Raw genomic sequence first — 25,314 nt, 5'->3', positions numbered from 1 at the left:
ATATCAGCATGGCGACAACATACCCTTTCTCTCTGAGCAATCCATTTCAATTGCTTAGATCTCTGATTTCGATAGCTATAGGGAGCATTTCAAAGCCTCAAGAAAAAAAAAGAAAAAACACGAACAACAAATGTGTGTGGAAGTCCATTCTGACTGCTATTGTAATGCCCTTGACCACTGTTTACCAACTGCTGTCTAATACACCTGCCCGCTGCTCTGCCAGTCTGTTTGGCAGATTTTCCAATTGTTTACATGCATGCAAATCAGTTTTTTATGCATCCCAAATAACCTTTTGTTCACTCATAATCACACGACATCAATAACTGTCATCTGAAGCTTGAAGAAACAACTCACTTACAGCACATCAATTTCAAGACTCAATTTTATTTTGTCCGGAATTATTTATTTATTGGGACTTTTTCAGTTTTTTCTGGCACTCTTTATTAGGCTCATCAAATCTCTTAGGAGAATCTCACTTTTCAGACACGGTATTACTGATATTCGCACTCATCCATCATTTTGGCTTGACAACGTGAAAACACAGAGACCTTGAAAGTAATTACTCAATAATGTAGTTACAGCTGCCTAATGTGAGGGACTCAAAACTGAAGCTCTGATGAAGGTTTTAATCACAGGCGAAGGGAGCGCTGCTCGCAGACTGACCTGCCTTTGGGGTCGCCAAACATTAGACGGGATGGAGTGTCTCTCTATATTGTCAGATGACTTGAGTGGCAGCGCATTGGAAACGACGGGCGTCCCTCCCAGTCCCTTTGGACGTGACCCCACTCCTACAACGGTCAGCCTTGGTAAATGTATGGCGTGGGTGGCTGGAGCACAAAGGTCTGTTTAATTCTGTGTGGATCGCTTGGTCCTGCCAATGAATGACAAGTCGGTGTTCCTAAATGCCAAGTGTCTTTAAATGGGTTGACCATATGATAAATAAACAACTTCATGTTGCGGACAAAGATATGTGGAAGTGTGAGTGTTTGAATGGAGATTAATAACTTAAATGTCTGTTCATATTGCATGTTTGATTTAGGAGTCACGCTTCTAATTTCGGATCTCCACGCCTATGATTAATTACCCTGCACACCCACCTCAAAAGTGAAGAGTTTGGAAATAACACACTAAAATAAAGACCACTAGACCGGTAACCTGTACTTTCAATGTATGAGAAATACCACATTATTTAATATACAAAATTATAGAAATCCCAATTAATAAAATAATTTTGATACTCATGACAGTTCCAAACAAGACACAATTCAAATCTTGAAGCTGATATAGTACAATGATTACTGACACTCAGGAGTAACTAATATTCAATGCAAGAATATGGAAAATTTTACATCTCAGGCAATAAAACCCACTTAACTGGCAAAATACATGTATTGTGTATTAACAATAGCAATGTGATAAAGATGTTTTGACAATAATATAGTTTACTAGAAGAACTGTAGGGCATTTACGGTTGCCAAGCAATGTAGCAACTTCTGTCAAATTCAACTGATGTGAGGTCATGTGCCAATTTTAGCTATTTTACAATGGCTTTGAAAGTGGTTCATTGAATCAGAATCTTTTTGGGGAAAATGTACAACTTCAATAAATGGATTACGAGGTCAATGAATGAATGAATTACTGAAACATTTTGAAAATTAATTGGATGAATTTTATTTTAATGCAGACTTAAAGGGTTAGTTCACCCAAAAATGAAAATTCTGTCAGTAATTACTCACCCTCATGTTGTTCCAACCCCGTAAGACCTTCGTTAATCTTCGAAACACAAATTAAGATATTTTTGATTAAATCTGAGTGCTGGATCACTCCTCCATAGGCTTCTAAGACATTATAACTTGCTGGCCCAGAAAATGCATTAAAGACATCGTTAATATAGTCCAAGTGACTACAGTAGCTCAATCTTAAGTTTATAAAGCGACGAGAATACTTTTTGTGCGCAAAACCCCCCAAAAATAACGACTTTATTCCACTATTCATTTCCTTCTCTCTGGGCCTCGAGTGAGTTCACGTAGTGTAATAGCGCAGCGCTTCTGTGTTGTACGTCACACGTAGGCTCACTATTGGCCGACGCTGGTCATGTGTGTGATGTGTGTGACGTACAACACAGAAGCGCTACGCAGTTACACTACGTGAAAAAACTCGAGGCCCAGAGAGAAGGAAATGAATAGTGGAATAAAGTCGTTATTTTTGTTTTCTTTTTGCGCACAAAAAGTATTCTCGTCGCTTTATAAACTTAAGATTGAGCCACTGTAGTCACTTGGACTATATTAACGATGTCTTTAATGCATTTTATATATTTATATATATTTGAATACTGAATGCAAACATGCTGGTGCACCTACAGTATTTCAGATAGCCTATTTAACTGCATAAACAATAACATAAGTCAAAACTTGTCTTTCTGAAAAAAAAAAAGAAAAAAAAAAACTATAACCCTTTGTTTACAAAAGCAATAAATCACCCTTAATAAAACAACTTTAACTTCAGCAAAAACACATAGGCCTGGTTTCACAGTCAGGGCTTAGATTAAACCAGGATAAGTCGCTTTTATAAATGTGCCTTAAAAAAAAAAAAAAAAAAAAAAACATTACCAATGTACATCTTGAGACAAAACAATGCGTTGGACATATTTTAAGATACGTCAGTGCATGTTGCTTTCAGTTAAAACAGCTCAAACATTTTAGTCTGGGACTAGGTAACCCTTACTTATCGCTTGACAGCTCGTCAATGTTCAATTAACTGTTACATGTTATTCATAATAATCAGAATTTAAAAAAATCATCTACTGTGTCATTTGGTTCATTATCCGAACTGTTCGTTGTACATCCTACTGATGAAACTGGGTAGCCCACCTGTAATTGATGGTCTTGTCTGCTAAATATTTGTCGCTCGGTAGGCCATAATGGGAGGAATCCCCTGGATGTAAGGCACACGACGTTAGTTTGTAAACAATAACCTCATATTAGCTGGAGCAGAGCGTTTGATTGGACACATATCCGTCTAGTGCAAGATGAGTCATCAATATTGCAGCAACGTTTTTCCTTAAGGTAAATTTGGAGTAGACACTCGCATATTCCTCAGAGAGCAGACGAGGCATGAACCAAAAGCCATAAGAATCTTATTTTGATTAATTATATTGGGATGTTTAAATCCGAACTATCCTTTTTTTTTATTATTATTTAGATTGTTTTACAGCTTCGAGTTTACATCTTATAGCCTATGACTGAGCTGTCACTGAAATTCTTTATAATTGATTGCACTTGTACTTTCGGGTAAATTAATAGTAAAAAGGATGAAAACATATTCTGGATTTTATAATGCAATGCTCGCAGTGCAATGACTGAAAGTTCAGTGGCGCTGCGGTTCAGCTTTAGGACCCGGGGAGGCAGAGCGCAGTGACAGCGCGTGGACAGATCTGCTTTACCGCACACGCACCGCATCAGCAGCGCGTGAGAGCGCGGCAAAAAGACACTATCCACCGGTACACTCCGGTGCTCGACTGGCTCTTTTTTTCCCCTGTGTGGCTGAACTGCCATAAACTAAAGCTCACCTTGTTTCCCAGCGCATCTAAATAAATCCCAGCTGCTGACCATCCTTTGGAAAGTTACGCACGGCTTATTGGAGAGATGGAAGAGTAGTTGCACTTCTGTTCTTGGAATTATCAAGCATCGTCTGTGATCAGGAAAGTGGGTAAGAGTAAGACATTCTCTTTTCATTATTGCGTTTTAAAGCTTTGTGCACTGAAGCCTCTCAGTCAACCAACAGAAAGAATGCCGTGTATTTTGCGCGATTTTCCCCAAACAAGTTTTATACAAAGTGTCCAATTCAGCCCAAAGGGCTTTGTGCATGGACGAACTTCCTATTGGCCATGTATTGGATGCAACAGAGAGACATTCTGGGCGAAAAAGAATGTTTAATAGAAGCCTGTGAAGTGCTGTAATGTGTTAGGATTTAAAGTATGTACCAGCCTTAAGAAGGATGCTGATGGTTTGATGCTGGATTCAAGACTGTTCTGAGTACAAGTTCATTTTATTGAAAGAAAAGTGTGATTTTTTTTGTCATGGGAAATATTGCATGCAATAATTTGATCTCGTAAAATGTGATATACATACCCAGAGACAGTTGTGATTCTATTTGAAAGTCTTATAGCATCTACGGTGAAAGTGAACCACACAGTCTCTTTGGCCCTGAGATCAGAATTTTGCTTAGACTTGCATTGAGCAGAATGGACAGGGTGGACTGCTGAAACAGCGTACAATCACACAGCTTATTGGCGATCAGCCTTTTAACCCTCATGTTCTGTAATTTTTTCACATCCTTTCCTCTAAACTAATTAAACCCCAACAGACAGACATTATTGAAGCTTTAGCTTGCAGTTTCACCATAGGCATGGACTTTTCAGAATAATGACTGTGTAAAATGCTTTATAAAGGCTTTAATCAATTTGAATCCATTTGAAAACTCAATGCAATTTTGGTCTCTGTGGGAGTAAAATATTATGTAACTCATAAATTATGTTACTTATCATAAAATGATGAGTGTTAACCGGATATATAAATATATTAACATTTTTGTGCAAACAGCACATTGCACTCATAAAAAAGGGAGCTGACTCTGGTGCTGAAAGCATGCATGTGTTCAACTCAATCAGAGAAAGCCTGATTTGAGGTTGAAATCTTGTTTATAGTCTGTCCCTATCAAGTTTTAAGTTCGCAATCTGATACGTCAACCTATTTTCGAGCTATTAAAAGGGGCTTGGGGTCAGACAGAGCATGAGAACAGTCCTCATTGTGTTGAAGTGAGAGCCGTCCCCTGCTGAAAGTTTCAAAGAACAGCCAGGTGTGCTCGGAATACATAAATGTATTTTTAACGGGTACCGTCCTTCATAAATGTATGAAATGGAGAATACTTCCATGAATTAATCATCTCTCTCAACGTGCCGCGTTTGTTTAATCCAGTGATTGTAATACAGTCTTTTGTACTGTGCTGCGCTATGCCCAAGAGAAATCAACCCTTGTGGTTTTTTCAATAAAGCTGAAAATATTTCAAATTAGAAAAATGCATGACCTGGTACAGTTCATTGTATATGTAATCAAGCCTAAATTAAAATCGATGGCGAGAACGAGAAGACGTTGGGCTTTGCAGTTTGAAAGTCTTTTCTAATCACAGTGAATGAAAAGCATCTTCATCAAAGATCAACATTCATTTTCTTTGTAAGAGTATGAAACAATCCATGCTTTCAGAAAAAAAGAAAGAAAAGGGGAACAGATGCCACCAAAGTGATTGTAAAGCCTCTCATGACATTTTCATGTGTGTGCATGTGTGAGCCACGCAAGACATGTCTCTAAGGTATTTGGGCTGTCAATTTGATCTCATTTAGCATTGTTATGCAGCCAGGTGCTGTAATTTAAAATTCAGCGTTCCAACACACTCTTCATTTGATGATAAAGTACTATTTGGTGCCCTTTTTTTTTTTTGTGGCTCTCTAGGGGTCCTTTGGCAGCCCAGTAAAGTGTGACTATTTCTAAGTCCTATGAATTGTATTACTCATGGGTTTCGATTAAAAACTGAATTTGAGGGTTCTGAGGGAAGCAGGTGGACCAGTGGTCTGTAAAATACTCTATTTCTTGCTTGTATCTGGGCTCTTTAGGTGGCTGGACCCATGCGTGACCTCCATAATGTCATGTGATTCCCCTCAGTGAGTTCTTCGCTGGCATGCCAATTTCTAGACAGCGTTGCTCGATAGACAGTTCTGGACCAGAGCCAAAGTCGCTAGATTGCCATCTCTTCTTCTATCTCTTTTTTTCTTTTTTTTCTACTGTGTGTAAGTCCGCGGGAGTTCTGACAGGAAATGCGTGACGGAACAGCCTTTGCTTGGCTGGTGGTGTTTGGAAATATAATTTTGCAATCTGACATACACTACGCGGCCAAAAGGATGTGGACACCCCGGTAAAATTGAACGATTTCATCTGGGTCCTTTAGTTCTAGATACATCTTAAGGCTATATATGCAATAGCCACTCTGATGAAAATGTATTGGCCAATATTGTAAAATATTTTTATTTTCATTTTCATTTTGAGTAAATGTTGAATAAGATAAGTTAATTTCAGCTATGTTTCTGTACAAGCTATCCTTGAATTTTGTTTTGTACAAACAATTAAAAATGAATTTTATTTTAATATATTTTAAAATGTAATTTTGTTCTGTGTTCAAAGCTGAATTTTCAGCATTATTACTGTCACATGATCCTTCAGAAATCATTCTATGATGATTTGATTCTCAAGAAACATTTCTGATTATTATCAGTGTTGAAAACAGTTGTCCTGCTATTTTGTGTAAACCTGTGGTACTTTTTCTTTTTCTTTAATAAATAGAAAATTCAAAAGAACAAACTTTAAAATGCATACAAAATGCATACATTTTGCTTAATGTAAAAGTCTTTAGTGTAAATTTTGATCAATTTAATGTAGCCTATCCTTTCAGAATAAAATTATTAATTTATTTTACACCTAAGTTTAAAATATTTTAACTGACCCTCCAGAATGAGTTTTTTCAAGGCGACCATTATTTTAGAACGTTCCCCCTTAATGTTTCCATGGCGACATGTCACGCTTGTCACGTGATACACCGCAACTAAAATAACATTGTATCATAGATGTATCGCTTTTATATTGTTTTTCCTTTTTTATTCAAACTATTCACAAACTAGCTTACCATGTCAACAACTATCTGATATTCCGATTCTCAAATACGTGTAAGTGAGTGTGTGTTGTTGTTTAAAAACCTTTAAAAAAAAATTCTTCTTGATCTATAACGTGAGATGGGCGCCGCCATGTTTGTTTGTGCCGCAGTTCAGAGAGTCCTGTCAGTCGGATTTACAGCACTTGAATTCATCAGTTTCTCCCGAAATACATGTAAGAAAGTGGCCAGTGAACTGTGAGAAGAATAGAGTAAACTTTATGGTTACTTCCATAAATACTGCAGAGAGAGAGAGAGAGAGAGAGAGAGAGAGAGAGAGACTCTCCCATAGTAGATCTAGGCAGGTGGTGCTGGGGAGGTGGGCGGCTAGAATAAGAATTTGCATAGCATGCAGTGTTCGTGTATTTGTTTGGATGCGTCGTGGTTATAAAGGGAAGTAGTAATAGATATGTGAAGTCGATTGGCTGTGGAAGTTACATAGAAACGACCAATCAAAATGTGAATAGAGTTTCATGGTGAATAGAGTCAACCACTACAGAACCTACCGTTGAAATGGTCACATAGCATCATGGATCTTTTACGGAAATGATTTGTCAGCTTAAGAAGTTGTAACATTGGTGAAAAAGTTCTGTATTGATTCTATGTATGAATAAAGTCATAATACAATGGTTGAAACAGGTGAAAATGCTCTGATGTAAGACATCTGCTGACAGAGTTAGATGTCTGCTTAGAGAGCCAAATTACAAGGTTTTTGCTGACACAATTGCTCCGCACTGTTTACTAGCAAGCTTGTGACACAGGAGTCAAAAATCACAATTGTCTTTGTAGTGAAAATAAATATCAAATTGGACTAAAGTTTTAGCGTAATACCAAGTAAATGAAGAAATTAGTCTGAAGATTTTGAAAATGATATCACATGTAGATGAAGATGTGTATCGAATCATACACATAAAAGATGTAAAAAGTAATTGCATGTGGTACTGGAAAAGGTAATCAGGCCATTTTACTGCAATTTGTTGCATTTCATGTGTACTAATGTGGCTAATTCTAGAGAATTATAGATAATTGTATGCCATCAACTTTTGTTACAACAGTTCTTTCTATGTTAACAATGTCCATAAAGAAATAATTTACTCGTTGCATAAACATATTCTGTGCACAAAACCAAATTAACCTCTGATGGATGAATACCGCTAATTTTATGTTAATCTCACGTCCATAGCATGTGGTTTATGCCCATAAGTAGCTGGTTTGGGGATCAGCGGTTGGAAAGCAAGAGGTGGTTCTTGAGCGAAGGAGTGTGAACATGAATTGTATCATCGTTCAACACCTGTCTGCGCTCGCATCCACAGCCACACGGCCGCCATGCCCCTTGCCACTTCCGATCCGTTTCTGTTGCCCTTTTCTTGGATAAACGCGCGCAGTCCAGAGAGGAACGCAACTCCAGCCCTCACTGCAAATCTGAAGCTTATCACTGAAATTGGATTTTAGCTTGGCCAATGGGGACGTGCTGATACAGTCTGGCCCTGGACCGTGGGGGTTAAATATCGTACAGTGTCTGAGGATTTAGAATTGGAAATGGAAATTTAGCAGTTCCACAAAAGCGGTGCACACTGCATAGTCTGTTCCAAGGAAATGACTGGTTATCAGTGGACTTATCGTTGAACAACTGCAGACCTGAATAGCCTATGGCTGTTAATAAATCTCCATCTCTCTCTCTCTTTCTCTGCTCTTCGCTCGCTCTCTGTCTTTGGGGAATTGTGAAGATAGATTATTTGTTGCGCATGTGGATGTGATCAGATGTCCTCTGGGTAGGTTTTCTTGAATTGTTTCCTGTCTTGTAGTGCTGTCCGCAGGCAGCCCCGTGTGTGTGTGTGTGTGTGTGTGTGTGACAGATGTCAGAGACCGGGTTCCGTGACCCTTGTGTAAGTGTGTAATCTAGTGGGAAGACCTGACAGGTCGTAGCCCTCACCCTGATGTAGAGAAGAGCCACACATTCTATCAAGACCTTAAACAAACTAACAGAATGTTACCTCAGTGTTCATTGTGAGAAATGAGCAGGTTAAATAATGCATGACTACACATTCTCCTACTTTCCATGACCCTAGTAACTACTTCACCAAAAATATTTATTCTGTCTCATGTGTCAGTTAAAACATTTGGGGTTGGTAAGATTTTTTAAAATGTTTTTAAAGTCTCTTATTCTTAAGGCTGCATTTATCTGATGAAAAATGCAGTACAAATAGTACAATTGTGAAATATTATCAGCATCATTACTCAAGTCTTCAGTGTCACATGATCCTTTAGAATTCATTCTAATATGCTGATTTGATGCTCAAGAAACGTTTCTTGTCATTATCAATGTTGAAACCAGTTGTGCTTCTTAATTTTTTTTTTGTGGGAACCGTGATGAATAAAAAGGTCAAAGAACAGCATTGTATTTGAAATATAATGGAAGTCTTTACTGTCACTTTTGACCAATATAATGCATCCTTGCTCAATAAAATATTTCTTTAAAAACAAATCTGACTGACCCCAAACTTTTGAATGAGAGTGTAGATCTTTTCCATCCAGATGGTTCATAGAATCAGTGACCACAAAAAAGAGAAGTGCATGCTTTTCCTTTGCAATTCATGAATCAAATAGAGTTTATTATAGGCAGGTTTGACATAATGATGTCTTGTCACGAGACACATGAGAACTAATGATGCTTAACATCAATTAAGTCAAATGTAGCTCTTATTACTTTAGTAGTCCATTTCAGAGCTTTGACAGAGAGGAAGAGAGCAACTTAAATCACAGAAAGCTATTATTTGACAGTGCACAAGTCGTACGGCCCACTTTTTTGGATTATTTACTCCTTTTTTGAGCATACTCAAATAGTAAAGCATGACAGTAGCAATGTCATGGGTTTCGATTCCCAATGAATGTATATAAAATGCATACCTTGAAAGCTAAATGCATAAATGTACATTTTAGCAGACATAGTCACTTTGAACTGTTATTGTATAGAAAAGAGCTTTCTAAAGCAGCTTACATGTTTGAAATGACATTGGGGAAATAAATAATGACAAAATTGTAATTACTGGGTGAATTATTCCTTTAACCTCACCGCTAACCATTGTAGAAATTAACATTTTTGAATGTCACATTATGAAATGCAATGCAATTAAATGAATAATTGATTTAATTCAGAGGAATGAATTTAACGAATGCTCGTTATGTGTTAAATAGTTTATAAAATATATTCAACACATATCGTTTGAATTCTCTAAGCTGACATATCCTAGTCATTATCCGCTTGTATTTTATTGTAGCCTTTGGCGAGACCCACAGCATCACCGTGAGGGATGTGACTGCAAAGTCATCACACTAAGCATTGAGAATATCATAACAGCATCAGCGGACACTCTACAAACATCAGCGATTCAGAAAAAGAAGTCCCCGTTTTTTAGTTTTTTTTTCATTTGTATCCTCAGCCGTGTGGTGTTTCATAATTTAGCAGGTTTTAATGTCATAAAACAGCTTGGGGCTCAGCGGGGGGTTGGGGAGATAATTGGGGTGTTTTTCATCTTCACTGGTTCTTAAATGTGCTTTTTAAGTCAGGACTTTTCCTGTGGCCCATGTGAAGTACAGCCAGCGCTTCTCATGTCGGTCTCTGGAGGGGAAGGGAAGGGGGTCACTTCAGTAGGTGCTTTTCTCTTTCTACAGTCAGGCACGGATTGAAAGAAGCCACTCTGACGTCTCTCATTCTGTCAGGCATTAAAAATGTCAGTTTTACCATAAAAATGGGGATTATTGTAATGCAGTTTCGGCACAATGAACTGTGCAGTTACGGACTAGTTGTGCGTGATGATGTTGAATGTTGCGAATATGCTTATAATTGCAAACAGAAATTTGCAATTATAAGCATTTTTATTATTTTAATATGTTCCTTGAGGTTCACTTATACTATTAATAAAGGTTTTCCCCCCAAAAAACATCATTTACTGACAAAGCATTACATTTACAGACAAAGCAGATCAAATACAGTTAGCTGGTTCATCTTTCAACAAACGTTTCTTTGTGAACTCTCCGTTTCGCTGTGCTTCTTCTGAAGTCTGTACAAAGATGCGTGTGTATGTCAGAAACTGAACATCTGTATACTGTATCCGGTGTAGACAGCATCAGTGATTATAATGGTTCTATTCAGGGTTTGAAATTAACTTTTTCACTCACCGGCCAATTTGGCTACTCAATTTATAAGTTACTGGCCATTCAGAACTTCTACTAGCAAAATTTTTTAAAATAAATAATAATAATAAAATAAACTGGATTAAGTAAGTAACAGCTTATATATATATATATATATATATATATATATTCCTCCCTTCCTCTTTCATCCTCATCCTTTTCACCAAAAATGTGTTTTAGGTGAACAGAACAAAGTACAAAGAACATAAAAAAATGTAGGATGTTGGAAAATAACAAAATAAAGCTATTGCTTTAAAGGTACAATATGTCGTTTTTTTGCTTTAAAAATAGCAAAAATCACTATATCTATGTTATATATTTTTTTTAGTTGTGTACTTACATTATCCCGACTGTTCCCAACAACTTTCAAACCAGGAGAAATTTGTAATTTAATTCGAAGACACGTCCCGTTTCTTTATTTCCGTTTTGTCGCCGTCAATGTCGTCATATCCGCGTTCACCCTGGTTTCCGCTTGTACTGCCATAGTAACCAGAGCCCTCTGATAGTAACCAAGGCGACAGACGTGGACAACTGTGTAGTTCGTAATGTCTATCTGCACGCTGTTGTTGTTTCGTTCAAACATTATGGACCATGGCAAGCAGACTTTGGATAAAAAAGGAGAACTAAAACGAGAATCAATATCAGCGCGGTGTTTTCGAGATGCCGAGAGCTCCACGTCCGAGACTTCGACCGCTCCTATATGTACTTTATTAAACAGGTGAGCACATTTACATAAAACTAATCAATGTTATATAGTTCAACAATGATAAAATGTCAGAATATGATCTGTATGTTATTCTAATGTTGATCTAGCTTACTGCTAGTCTCATACAAACTAACACATAGAATAACATAAATTTCAACATTCAAATGCAGTTTAGTGTGATAGTGTAATGTTAGACCAAGTGAAACAGCGCTGCGTTACCTCACAAGTTTAATTTGTCTTATAAACTGACCTGTTAGTAGTAATTCTGCACTTGCGTGTAGTTCGGTAGAATGAAATGTCCATATTTCTTTTATATCCACGGGACTCGCGTCGTGTGTGGAGCTGATAGCTGTCTCTTAGCAATCCCGACCTGCTTCATATCACAGTCATGATAAAAACATCGATGTATTTACTCATCCATAAACATTATTAGATCGGTCGGCTTGACGTTGACGACAAGATCCATAATGTTGCGACATCAAACTACGCCTTTGTTATTGTAAGAGGTTAGCGACCCCTAGCGGCGAAAAAAAACATATTGTACGTTTAATGCAAATGAACAAGCGTGCTGTTCCGCAGATTCTGTGCAATATGCTGCATTTCATATATCATGATGACTCACGAGTTGAGTATTTGCGCTAAATCTGTGCAGATTTGGCTTATACGAACTTCCCCAGCAAAGTGCGTAAACATAATAAGTAACCTGCCAAATTGGCAAGTGATTTGACAGCGTTACCCGCCACAGTTGATTTTTACCCGCACTTGGCGGGTTGGCGATGTTAATTTCAAACCCTGGTTCTATTTGCTCTTGGTGCGATGCGACACTCGCATCAGGTGTGTGCAAGTGTCAGCTGTTAAGCGACTGAATGCCTGTGGGCGGGGCCAATGATGCGATGATTCGTTGATGTCTTCATATGGTCATATGGACATCATCACAAGTGGTTATAAGAATTACAAAAATCAACATTGTCATCGTGAAAAATGAAAGGTTCTTTACAACAGACTCAAGGATGATATATGTTTTCGAAGCCTTTGTTTTCAAAGGTTTTGACATTTTCTTAAATGAAGTAAAAAGGAACTTTATATCAGATGACAACATTCTAAAATTGGTATTACAGTGACTGTTTCTGGCTTTGTGAAGATGAAATGTACCCAGGAGACAAAGTAATAATACAGTATTATGAAGATTAACACCCTTAGAATGAAAATCGGACAAAAAAAGATAGATTATGTAATTTGTGTCTATAGGCATGTGCGTTTGCCTCGTATGCACTGTAGTAAAAGAAAGCGTATGTGCAAAGTGACATCGCCAACTACTTTTCTGGCATGCATAATACAGCATTTTCAGCCGCTATCATAGATCTGTGCAAAGAAAAAACGTTTCTGTTTTTAGCACATCGTTGTCATGTAAACCTACCCTCAAACTATTAACTTGCAGGATGTTTTAATGGTACAAAAACCTCTTATATGTCAAAAGATCAAGGCAAATGTGATTTCTCATGTTATGACCCCTTCAATGAATTAGGCCTATGTGGTTGCTGGCATGTTCTGGGTGGTTGCTAGGTGGTTTCTTACAGGACCACCCCCAAGTCTCTATATTGGGACCCTCCTTAAATGCAAATTTATTTGATGTTGTTCACCGGTTTTTGTAAATTAATAGTGAAATTCATATTCACAGCACAATCAGAGTTTTACAAAAAAAATAAAAAATTCTCATGGCTGCTTCTTGCAGAGCAGCTTATATGTTGTTTGTTCTGCTATGTGTCATTTCTGAGAGCAAAATGAATGCGAACTCCTTTGTGCATGTGTGCGCCGTCTTGCATTGGTTCGTGCTTCACGCCACAGTTCATGTGTCAAACAGGGCTAGACAGCATTTCTACCAGGGTTGTGTGTGCATTCGAATTGAGAGTGCCTTTTAAATTCCAATTCAGTTCCTGAATTTGAACTCGGATAGCAGAACTGTGTTTGAATGTAAAGAAGCAGAATTAAAAATAATGGAAATTCAAAGAAATTCAACCTTCATTTTTAACTAGATGAAATCATTTTATTAGCTTGATGAAACCATGTGTGAAACTTTAAAATGGCCTCACATAGATAGATAGATAGATAGATAGATAGATAGATAGATAGATAGATAGATAGATAGATAGATAGATAGATAGATAGATAGACAGACAGGTAGATAGATAGACAGACAGGTAGATAGATAGACAGACAGGTAGATAGATAGATAGATAGATAGATAGATAGATAGATAGATAGATAGATAGATAGATAGATAGATAGACAGACAGACAGGTAGATAGATAGATAGATAGATAGATAGATAGATAGACACACAGGATAGATGGATGGATGAATGATGGATAGATTGATTGATTGCTCTTCCTGTCATTCCAGTATAACTTCCTGTGGGGTGTGGCCAATTAAAATTAAAAAAATGAATCGAAAAGGGACCAATTATTTAATTCGAATTTTTCACAAAGCCGTTTCCAACTAACTGTTAACATATGTGACAGAAATATACTATAATTATATTCAGTCACAACTTCGATTGGTATAAATATTGATTTATACAGGTTTATCAGTAATATCAGTTGGTTATTATTGGCAGTCCCATCATTTCCAGCCATCCATACCCAAATGTATCCCCATTACATTTTTGTGTGCCAGACTTTTTCTCTTTGGCTTAGAGTAAATATTTGCTCATCAACTTTGCCTTTCTTATAATTAATGGAGAACACAATGAATGCACAAAAGCTCTGCCAACTGGTGCTCATGAATTTCCTAACTGCTGCAATAACAATCAACTGTCATAATAGCAATGCACCAAACATTAACTCCAAATTATAATGACAAACACTGTTTTCCAAATCCTAACCAGCCTCGCTGCCAGTAGGAGACACTTCGGTTAGTCAATGTGCCAGTTTGTAGTGTAAATGACATAGCGGTCTAGTTCTGGGATTTTTTTTTTTTTTTCAGTTTGTTGGCATGGAAACTAGTTTCTACAAAGCCTTCAAACATTGCATACTGGGTTTTGTGGTCACTTGCTTCTTTATAACTCACTTGCATGTTTTGGTTGGATATCATTTACTGTTCACCAATGACTCAGTTCAGGCTCTGGCTGCCAATTGGATCTCCATGTAAATTTCTGCTCCCAAATCTTATCAAAACTCTGTTAGGCTGCATGCTGCCAGGTTGGCGTTTTTAAAATTAGACTCGCAGTGATGCTTCAGCTCTTCAAGACACACATGCGCAGTCACATGCTAACACGGCCACGGCAGTGAATCACAGTTTTATTTGAGACAATAGAGTTTGATGTGACAGGTGTACTGTGCAAACCCGTAAGTCATCCATCAAATCCAAACCAGTCAATGCAACCCTTTCTTCAAGGTCAGCAATATTTAAAGCACAGCCAGCAGTCAGAAGAGAACATTATTTAGCTGTTGCGTTTAACAGGTACAGCAGTATTAGTAACACACTGAAGTACTTCATTAACTTGCATAGAATTGTCCTTAATTGTCCTTTTTGTAATATTCTAGCAAATGATTTGAAATGTTTGCATGCACCAACAACATTTATGTGAATTTTGTGCATGGACTCAGAGCAAGTCCACAAACATCCATATATGTTGGGACAGAATCCCCAATAAAGTTTTCATGAAAAGGTTTTAATGGGAAATGCTTGATCGTGATTGGTCAAAAGCTAAATTCTGATCAAACATTTTATTTTTATTCAGCAAGGTTGCATTAAAGAAATCAAAAGTAACTGTAAAGACATTTATAATGTTACAAAATATTTCTGTTTTAAGTAAACTTTCTATTCATTAAAGAATCCTAAAAAAATGTTTCTTGAGCAGCAGATCATCATATTAGAATGATTTCTGAAGGATCATGTGACAATGAAGACTGGAGTAATGATGCTGAAAAATCAGCTTTGCATCTCAGGAATAAATTGCATTTCAAAAGTCAAATAGAAAATGGTCTCGTCGTCATAGATAAAGATCACTAGCTTGATGCAGAAGAATGAGATTTAGTGCTTTTGTAAAAGACCAAGCATTAGACAAGAGAAGATGAATTGAGGAGCATGCATTGAGATCAGAGCGAATATGGGTCCTTAGGTTATTGATGCGACGTGTCAATAGTTACTGATTGACTTGGAAATTGTTCTCAGGCCATTTGCATGCGAGTTTAAATCAGAGACTAACAAAGAACAAAGGTTTGGGTTAAAGGTCAGGTCAGGATTGTGGGTGGAATTGTTATTCCATCCATCTTTTTCTCAGGCACAAAGATGGTGTCCCGGACACTTCCAATATTTCGCCTTTCTCACTTAATGGCACATCATATGACACTTGCTACTCAAAATTTGTCATTATAATGAATGTTCCTCTGTCTGACAAATAGTTCATTGCCCTGAGGTTCTGGACAGACGTCAATTTCTGTTTGTTAATGGTTGGTTTTAATGTCCCCCCTCTGTCTCTCTCCTCTCAGAGTGAGTTGATGGGACCATCCTGCCATTTGTCTTTAATTACCCCCGGTGTACATCACCCAACATATCCCAGCAGGCTCTGGCAGGGATGCTATTATTTTACTACTGGCCTCAAGACAGCGCTGGGTTTTTTAGCGACACCTCTGTAAACAGTCCAGTTGTGTCTGGTTGCCAGACTTTCTGACTTGCGACATTTAGTCTGGCCCTGTTTGTAGCTTATTCTGGCCAAGAGACTGTTTGGCCGACATGTGAAGTGATAGCTTTGCTTTTACAAGCCACTTAGAGGCAGGTTTATTCCAACTGGATTAAATACAGCAACAACAGGCCGGCATTGAAAATTGAATTCTTCAGTGGTCTTCAGGAACAGCTTTAAAGTAAATGCCAAACAAAATAGCTTTACAATCTATTTCATATTCGGTGATTGCTGAAAAGTGATCCCATGTGTATTTGTATGTATTTTTACATAAAGTGTGTTACAAATTCAAAAATCGCCACCTCAAGATGCTTTACGACACGTTGGCTATCGTCACAGATTGCGACATGCCGTGTTTTGGGCGATGTGTGCATTTGAATGAGATATGCGAGCCTTCACGAAGTGGATCGGGATAAGATTTTCAGCAATTCTGCTCTGTACCTCAGATAAAACTGTTAGGTTACACTTTATTTTAAGATGTCATTGTTACAGTGTAATTATATATATTTAAGTACTGAGTAATATTAAGCAACTACATGTACTCACTATAGGGTTAGGGTAGGATTAGGATTTGGTTGAGGGTTAGTTGCATGTAATTATGCATAATTTACTGTTATTACTATGGTAAGTACATGTAACATATGTAACAAGGACACTGTAAAATAAAGTGTTACCAACTATTATATACCACCAGAGTGGCATGGACCGTAATTTATATTTTATTATTTGAATTTGATTTGACATCAGTGTTATTTTAGGTTTGTTTATACTATTATAGTTTTTTATTACTATTTTGAATTAGCTTTGATTTTTATATTTTAGTGTAAGGTTTTTTTTTTTTACATAGGTCTATCATTTTTCATTTATTTTAGTTTTATAGTTTAGTAATTTAAGTACTTCAGCCTATTTTCAGTAAGTTGCCAAAGCAGCATTTTTCAATGTTTGTTTTTTAGGGTAAAGTTTTTCTTTTTAAATGTAATATTTCATTTCATTTCAGCTTTATTTCAATAAATAAAAAGTATTTTTAATAGTTAATTTTTTTCACTGTTTGACATCCACTGACTAGTTGATCAAAACAGTCATTGCTCGATTTTGGTACTTGATCACAACTGTTTTTGCATAAAGTCCATGCAATTTTTCCATGCATTATGCAATTATGGGTGGTGTATGAAATGAAGCCGCGCCTTCGTCCAAACCACGCCCCCAAAAGCCACACCCTTAACCAGTTTTCCAAAGGAAGTGTCCCGCCATAGACGCCCAAGGTCAGCATTCACCTTGAAGCCATTACTGACGTCCCTCCCTCCCCCAGGTTCTTTACAACAAAAAGATTCCTTTCATCCACAACATACTTTAGCAAAGCCCTCCGCCTCCTGTGATGCTTGCAATATTTCCTGCCATGCTCTATTAGGCCCCTTAATGTAGTATTATAACAAACACAACTGAGATTGGCTACACCGGACCCCCATCCGTCTGCCCACGTGTCAGCGAGTCAGAGTCAAACTAAGACGGATGGAGGCCTGCCTCCACCCCAGCTCCTGACCAATGCCTTGGGGCTTCTCCACTTATTGAAATGACCTAATGTAGATTCAGACTCAACGGGGAGGGATATCTATCTATATCAAACTGCAGGAGACAGAAATGTGAGTGTGTGTGTGGCGGCTTGTTGAGGAAAGAGTTGGGTTGCTGATGTGTCTTAGTAATGGAAAGCAAAAGAGAAATAACCTGGTGGAACATTAAGCAGGACGCTCGCCTCTGGACACGTCAAATGCACTCATTGAGAACTGGACGTAAGGAGAGATGTGAAGAATGAAGGGGGCAGAGGTCATACAATGTATATCTGTAATACTATGGGTCATTTCATTCCATATCTTTTATATTGATATGTTTTTTTGCTCATGTCATTGGAGAAATAAATTGTCACATGAAAACGTACATGTCCTGGTTTGTATTGCAGATGGAGATTGAAGATGTTTGTTTGGTTACTTTTTGTTGGTTTTCATTGAACAGTTTTTGACTGTCTGAAAGAACTCTATAATAATATTAACAACAGCAGCAATAACAAAAGTCTTGCAGTTTGCAGTGTGTCTTGTATATAGGAAATCGAGGTGCATTGATCTGTGGTGGCGTTTTTAATCGTGTTTCAAATTGATTGTTTCATTCATTTTGTATCAATTCAATGTGACCCTCTAAGGTTGCATTTGGAAATACGTCATAACAAAGTTTCCTGAAGATATCTATATATTTGATTTTGTATTCTGATGAGTGGTTCATTAAGGTCTTATTCAAACATTTGATGCATCCATGTAGTATATGTGATGTTCATTGTCTTTTTTTTATTGTTAAAGCAACTACACCAGCAAAACGGTGAATATTTGGGAATGGGATCCGGTTTATGAGAAATCCGTGCTGAGAAATGAATTGAGAACACAAAAGGAGATCAAAATTGATTTTTTTAAATGGGAATTTAAGTCACAAATTTATTGATTGAAAACCACAGTGCGAAAACATTTGTTTCAACCAAAGCTTAAATGAAAAGAATGTTCTGTTATTTATTCCAACCCATACCTTCTTTCTTCTTGGAGAATGTTGCAGGCTGTTTTTCACACACGAAAGTATACTGTGTGCAGAAAAGGGACCAAAAAAGCAGAAAAGAGACAAACAAAACACATCTCATACGTTATAGTTTTAAGTCTTCTGAAGCAATACAATATCTTTATACAAGGAACAGATCAGAATTTAACTTGTAAACATACTCTTGTTTGCTTATGACAAGTACACTCTTAAAAATAAAGGTTCTTTATTATCATTGATGGTTCCATAGGGGCTTTCGCACCAGAAGAACGTTTTCACAGTTCCTATAACTATTGGTGGAAGTACCTGTGTTTGGCGTGCTCGCACTGCAGAAACTGGGAATAATTTTAGTTCTAGGAGCGCCTTTTGGGGGACTAAATTATCTCCTACTTCAGAGTAGGGTCAAACCCAGCACAATAGTGACTACTAGTGACGTAAGTGTATGTTGATTGCCCGAATGCATACCATACGAAACGTTTTTAAAACGCTGTGCAAACACACAGTTTGCATATTCTTACTCCATTGACTAACTACACGGCCATGGAAAACTGCGATACGTGGGTCAACACCGAAGTCTAGGCACTTCTCAACCTTTATGCTACGGAGTTGTTGGCGTTGATGCCGTGTTTAACCCTTAAACGCATACCTCGGGTCTTTAGTGACCCGGGACGTCATTCACTACCCTCCTCCTCACTTATTTTTTTAAGTTATACATCAACCTTTTTAGTATTCCTCAATCAATTCATTATAAACAATATAACAAGAAAAAAATAACAAAATTATTAAATGCATGTCTGTTTTCCTATTCATTTTTTGTAAAAATTGTATAGGGTCGCTAACGACCCGAGGTGTGTAACTGTGCAAGTATTTTTTTTTCTGCAGAACAACAATTTAATCTTTGATGACTGAATAAGTGCAATTCACCTTTATTCCACAAGGTGACAATGTCTGAAACACAATGATGAAGTGACGTTTCACTCATAGTTACCGCAGGCAAAAAACAAAAGAATAGGAAGTATCATCAGCAAAACTTGAAATGACTCAGTGATTTACTGCAGAAAAAAGTACTGTGCGCGATCAAATATTAGTGTCACTGTCACTTGATGGTGGATCTGATGAAGAAAAATATGAGCCAGATGCTGAATGTACTGGAAAATGAGCTCTGACGAGGACAGTGATGATGGTATAAACATCTGCTCAAACTGAACCCTTACAAGCTCCAAGAGGTAACAAAATATGCTTTATTTTATTCTTCTGTAATTATTACTCTAATATCAGGAGAGTTTTATATTATCGTGACTGGTAGAGATCCATCCGTGTAATAATGATTGGCAAAACATTCATGTATTTTAGGGGTTAAATGATGTAAACTGAGTCCCTTTAACTACCCAGTGCTAAAGCCCCTCATTTAGAACCTGAAATATTTAGAACCATTGCACAAAGGGTTCTTTAGATCATTGAAATGTTCTTCACACTAAGAAGAAAATGGTTCTTTTAAGTACTGTTCACTGAAAAGTTTTTTTGGGGTACAAAAATGGTTCTTCTATGGCATCAAACCTTTATTTTTAAGAGTGTATTCCATCTGATTTTGTGTTCTACGGAAGAAAGAAAGGTGTGGAATGACTCGTGGGTGAAGAACTTATGACATAATTTTGTGAACTATTCATTTCTTTTTTCAAGCCCCTTTTCTGATTCAGATCATGGTTTAAATCCATAGACATTTTGTATCAGTTGTCTTGAAATGCTATTCACACTTCATCTGCAGTTTTTTATTCCAAGCCACCTACAGTAGACTCTCTCTACATGAATTATGTACAATGATCTCAAAAAGAGGGAAAAGGTGCATGTGTAGGCTCAAATATCCTTGACCCTTGCTCCCAGATCTCTTCTTCCATACTAATCTGGTTTTCTTGGACCTGCTCTGTGACCCAAACCTTGCAGTGCAACCTCATACAACTCTTATTAATATCAGAAGCGCCTTGAAATCTATTTCTAAAAACCACACCAGGATTTCATACAAATAAGTTGAATATGCATAGAGAATGACTTGAAATCTGCCCTCTTGACTCCTCGCTTTTCGGTTTACTCCAAGTTTTCCGTGGTCTTCTCAAAAAAAGCGGTCACTTCCACGGGCGGTCTCATCTGATTAATCTTTGGATCTCGAAAGCGACGTGACGTGATTCATTTTCCACACAAATGCGGCGAGCTACTCACTATCTTGGCTCAATAACCTGCAACTAATAAGCCAATTTATGATAATTTACCATCAGTGTACACCAGCGGAAAGTTAATGTTGCCCTTGGAGCGAAATATTGCGAGAGTTCAGGTGTGACTGCGGGCTTTGTTTATAAACGCAGATATGCAAATCAGGCTGTTGTTTTCCTTTGTATTATTGCTCGTCAGGAACGATTACGTGGGAGACTAGAATGGCAAGTACACTCTTCCTCTCTCAGGTGCTTTTAATGAGGATGCAACACTTGATCTGATAGAGAGTGTTTAATTTAGAAAAGGGCTGTTTAGATGTTTCAAGCTGTTTGCAAGCTGCCTGAATGAGGTTTTAAAACAAGGATATCGCCGTTTTTGAAGCCAAAAAGCAAAGTAAATATAACCAAAACTGTTCTGTTCTCTATTAGTCTACATCTGCTAAAATAATTGTATGTTTGTCAACTGTACACCAGCTTTCTAATTAGCTGAGGCTTATGGGAGGTGTAATCTAAATATCTGGTGTTATTAAAATGCATTAGCTTTAATTAAGCTTGTGTGATACTGCTTACTGATACCGATAGTGCGATGTCATTTATTTGTGAATAATCCGGCGAATTCATTTGAGGAGATTAGCGAATCAGTCTATCTGTGGTAATTACGGTGTATGTACGATATGTTTAATTGTCGGGGCTGAGCTGACGTTCACTGTGACATTTCCCTTAGGATTTAGGGTGCGGGGTTCGGCTCTGGCAATCAAGCAAAATTGACAGTCAACCAAAGACTGTACATGCATAAAAGTGTCTGTTAGGAATATGATGGTATTCAGGGTGTTAAAGTACTCTGACAGTGAATGCTGGAATAGTCCTGAAAAATTCTGTCCTCTTTTACACGCCCTCATGAGTTTTCAATCATGTATGACTTTTCTTTCTTCAGTGAAACACAAAAGGAGACATTTAGCATAATTTCCTTTTTTCAAAAAGGACAAAAAAAAAAAGCTCTATAAAAACATCATGGAGTCCATATGACTCATACACTATAATTCAGGTCTTGTAAAGCTTCTGAATCACATCAGAAGACTTAAAACACAGTCATATAGACTACTTTTATGGTGCTTTTTTGTCATTTTAGAGCTGAAACGATTCCCATTCAATTTAATGGGAAATCCTTTACAGTTTTTTTGAAGAAAATAAAGAAAGTAAATTCTTCGTTTAAATTCCTTTTTTTTTTGTGAGCTTTTTCTTTATAGTCATGTCTGAATGTTTTATATTTCAGCAGCACAAAGTTAAAGGTGCAGTAAGTGATTTCTGAGAAATGCTGTTGAAAGTAGATCGAGCAGCACAATACACTTGTAGCCAATCAGCAGTAGGGGGTGTGTCCACTCATGATGGGGGAGGAGAGAGTTAGCCAATCAGCAGTTGGGGGTGTGTCCACTCTTGATGCGGGAGGAGAGAGAGAGTAAGCAAGAGGGAGATTTGAAGAAAGACTGTAGAAAGAGAGATGGCTGAGAGACATTACAAAAGAGAAAAAAAAGAAGGATTATAATCAGGCAAGAGCTTTAGGACCCGCATTAATATTAGAAAAGCTGTCCAGCGCTGGAGAGACCGAAGAGGGAAGGCCTGAAAACAAAAGGTGAGGTTGTGTTGTTTCTGCTCCATATGTGAGTAATCAAGATATGCTGTTGTTGTAACGTTAGCTATCAGGACAGTTTTGAGTGTCATCGTTTGTCTGGAGCTGGCGACGAACAACCAACTCTTCTTGCATGAAGTCTTGTGTACTATATGTAAATTTTTTTATCTTCCTTGTCGTTTGTCATCTTTGCTTTATTTTTACATTTATGCATTTGGCAAACGCTTTTATCCAAAGTGACATTTCAAGATACACATTTTTCATTCTTATCAGTTCTCAGTTCTTACTTTCCCTGGGAATTGAACCCATGACCTTGGCGTTGCAAGCGCCAACACGCTACTGTTTGAGCTACAGGAAAGCAATTTTTTTTCAAATAGGAAAGCAATTTTTTTAAGAAATCAGCTATGATAAAGAGACATACACATCCATCCAGAGAGGTTGAGTTTGCTTGGGTTGATTTCAAATATAAACTGTGTTTCTCAGAAATCGCTTACTTTATCGCACCTTTAATATTTTTTGAATGTATCATGCATTTTTTAAGTTCATTTTACCCTCATTTGTTGAATATATTGAATGTATGTATAATATTTGTATAATTTTACATACTATTAGATGTGTTTTATACACTACCATTTAAAATTTTGGGTTTCCGATTTTTTTATGGTAAACACTAATATTGTGAAATATTGTTACACAATTTAAAATAACTGTTTTCTATTTGGATATATTTTAAAATTTAATTTATTCTTGTGATCAAAGCTGCATTTTCAGCATCATTACTCCAGTCTTCAGTGTCACGTGATCCTTCAGAAATCATTCAAATATGATGATTTGATGCTCAAGAAACATTTAAATTCTTCAACAGTCATGCTGTTTAATATTTTTGGAAAAAATTATATCTATTTTTTAGGATTCTTTGATGAATAAGAAGTTCAAAAGAACAGCATTTATTTGAAACAGAAATCTTTTATAATATTATAAATGCCTTTTAATTTCTTGCAAAAATACGAACTAACCTCAGACTTTTGAATGATAGTGAATGATATTAGATTTGGATTTGCATGTTTTGATGCACATTGTTAATTCAGCTATGAATCACTAATTGGAAAGGCACAAATCTTAGTGTGCTCTCATCGTTTTCTGTTCACCTTTCTTATTTTTTTCTGTTCTTATATGCCATGAGGTCCTAGGAATCTTCCAGTATTCCACGATTCCTGGCATTTCTTGCACCTCACAGTGAACTTTGTCCTAACTGACAACTAAAGTTAACAAGTCAGCTTCGCCTTGTATGCAAATTAAACTGTATATTTTTAGTGACAGTCAGTTGTTTTAAATCATAACATGTCATCCTCCGGTGAGCCTCAGCGTGCCTGAGACGTCCCGAGTGTTTTTGTGGCGGGACTGTGACAAGTACCAGCGCAGAACAATGACAAGTGGCATTTAGGGATGTGTTCGCAGCACGGTACTCTGGTAATTAACATCCTGCAACCTTCGTGCTTACAAAGCATCGCTCTTAATTAGAGTTATGATTGCAGTAGGGCAAAACCAGCGATCCTTGCTCTGGATAATGACTGCTGTAGTCACTGTGGCAGAAGCTTTATTGTTTGCATGCTGGACTTCTGACATCTGGGATACAAAGAGGCACAATAGAAAGCCGAGCGTTCTTTGTTCTTTTCTCCTGCTGATCCAATCAGAACGGGCAAATAGAGCCCGGGCGTCTTCCAAATGAGACCCGCTCTCAGCCTGACCGGCGCAGACACCTTCGAATTGAGCAATATTGTGGAAAACCTCCTTTCAGTTGAAGGATCGCACACGTGTCCTACATCAAGATAAGCATGTGTGCTGTAGTGAATGCCTCTTTTGAAGGTCGTCCGTCCCACAATGCATCTGTCTATAGCTCATTATATCAGCGATAGCAACAAATTGTTGGTTTGGCTTGTGTTTTGATCTGTATTTGTACTCGTCGCGGATCTCAGATACGCCTCTCTGGCTTACAGCCGCAAATCAAAAGTCATTTATAAACATTTCAAAGTTTCGAAATGGCATGAAATGTTCTTCCTGGAGCTTTTAGTCAAATGAATTGTCCAGTAGCGTCTGTATTGATGGAGGACGGCTCTTAACTCTGTCATGTTTCTCCTCCTCCTTCTTCTTGGCAGCCAGTTGGGACTAATCCATCAAATTTAGCTCGCGGACCAGGGGGGCCCACGGCCTTCCTCTTCTCCCCGCAGGATATAATCAGCTTTTAATTTCTCCACGATCCTGCAGACCAAATGACGGATAACTGCAATCGGTCCCTTCGGTGACCGGGGGCCTGTCTGATTCTCGTCGGCCAGGAACGCTCTGTTGCTTTTGTAGAAAATTAATCGTAATTTTGGCTCGGCCTGCAGCTTCTAATAAGAGGCTTGCATGCACAGACGCCGTCACGTCTTAAACTTAATTTCCCCAAACGGTTCCAGCAGGGATACCCAGCGTGTCTTGTTAACCAGGCTTAACAAATGTTTTGAATAAATGTTGTTATCGTATGTGCTATAGGCCTAAATATATATTGCGAGTTATATATATGATATACGATTTC

At 37.6% G+C, this 25,314-nt stretch overlaps 1 protein-coding gene across 2 annotated transcripts in view; it reads left to right on the top strand.

Annotated features, from left to right (window-relative positions):
- Positions 1–25,314, top strand: part of robo1 (roundabout, axon guidance receptor, homolog 1) — a 323,165-nt gene that overhangs the window by 25,323 nt on the left and 272,528 nt on the right. Inside the window, exon 1 of one of the 2 annotated variants that reach the window (XM_084418216.1) lies at positions 3,630–3,708. The exons of the other annotated variant lie outside the window; for it this stretch is intronic. The gene's annotated coding sequence lies outside the window, so the exon portion shown is untranslated. Of the gene's footprint in view, positions 1–3,629; positions 3,709–25,314 lie in introns of those variants that run through there. 2 annotated transcript variants of the gene reach the window in all.

The sequence above is a fragment of the Rutilus rutilus genome, assembly GCF_951802725.1.
Source record: "Rutilus rutilus genome assembly, chromosome: 9".
Taxonomy (NCBI): domain Eukaryota; kingdom Metazoa; phylum Chordata; class Actinopteri; order Cypriniformes; family Leuciscidae; genus Rutilus; species Rutilus rutilus.
The sequence above is the reverse complement of the archived record's forward strand: the minus strand, read 5'-3'. Positions and strand labels throughout refer to the sequence as shown.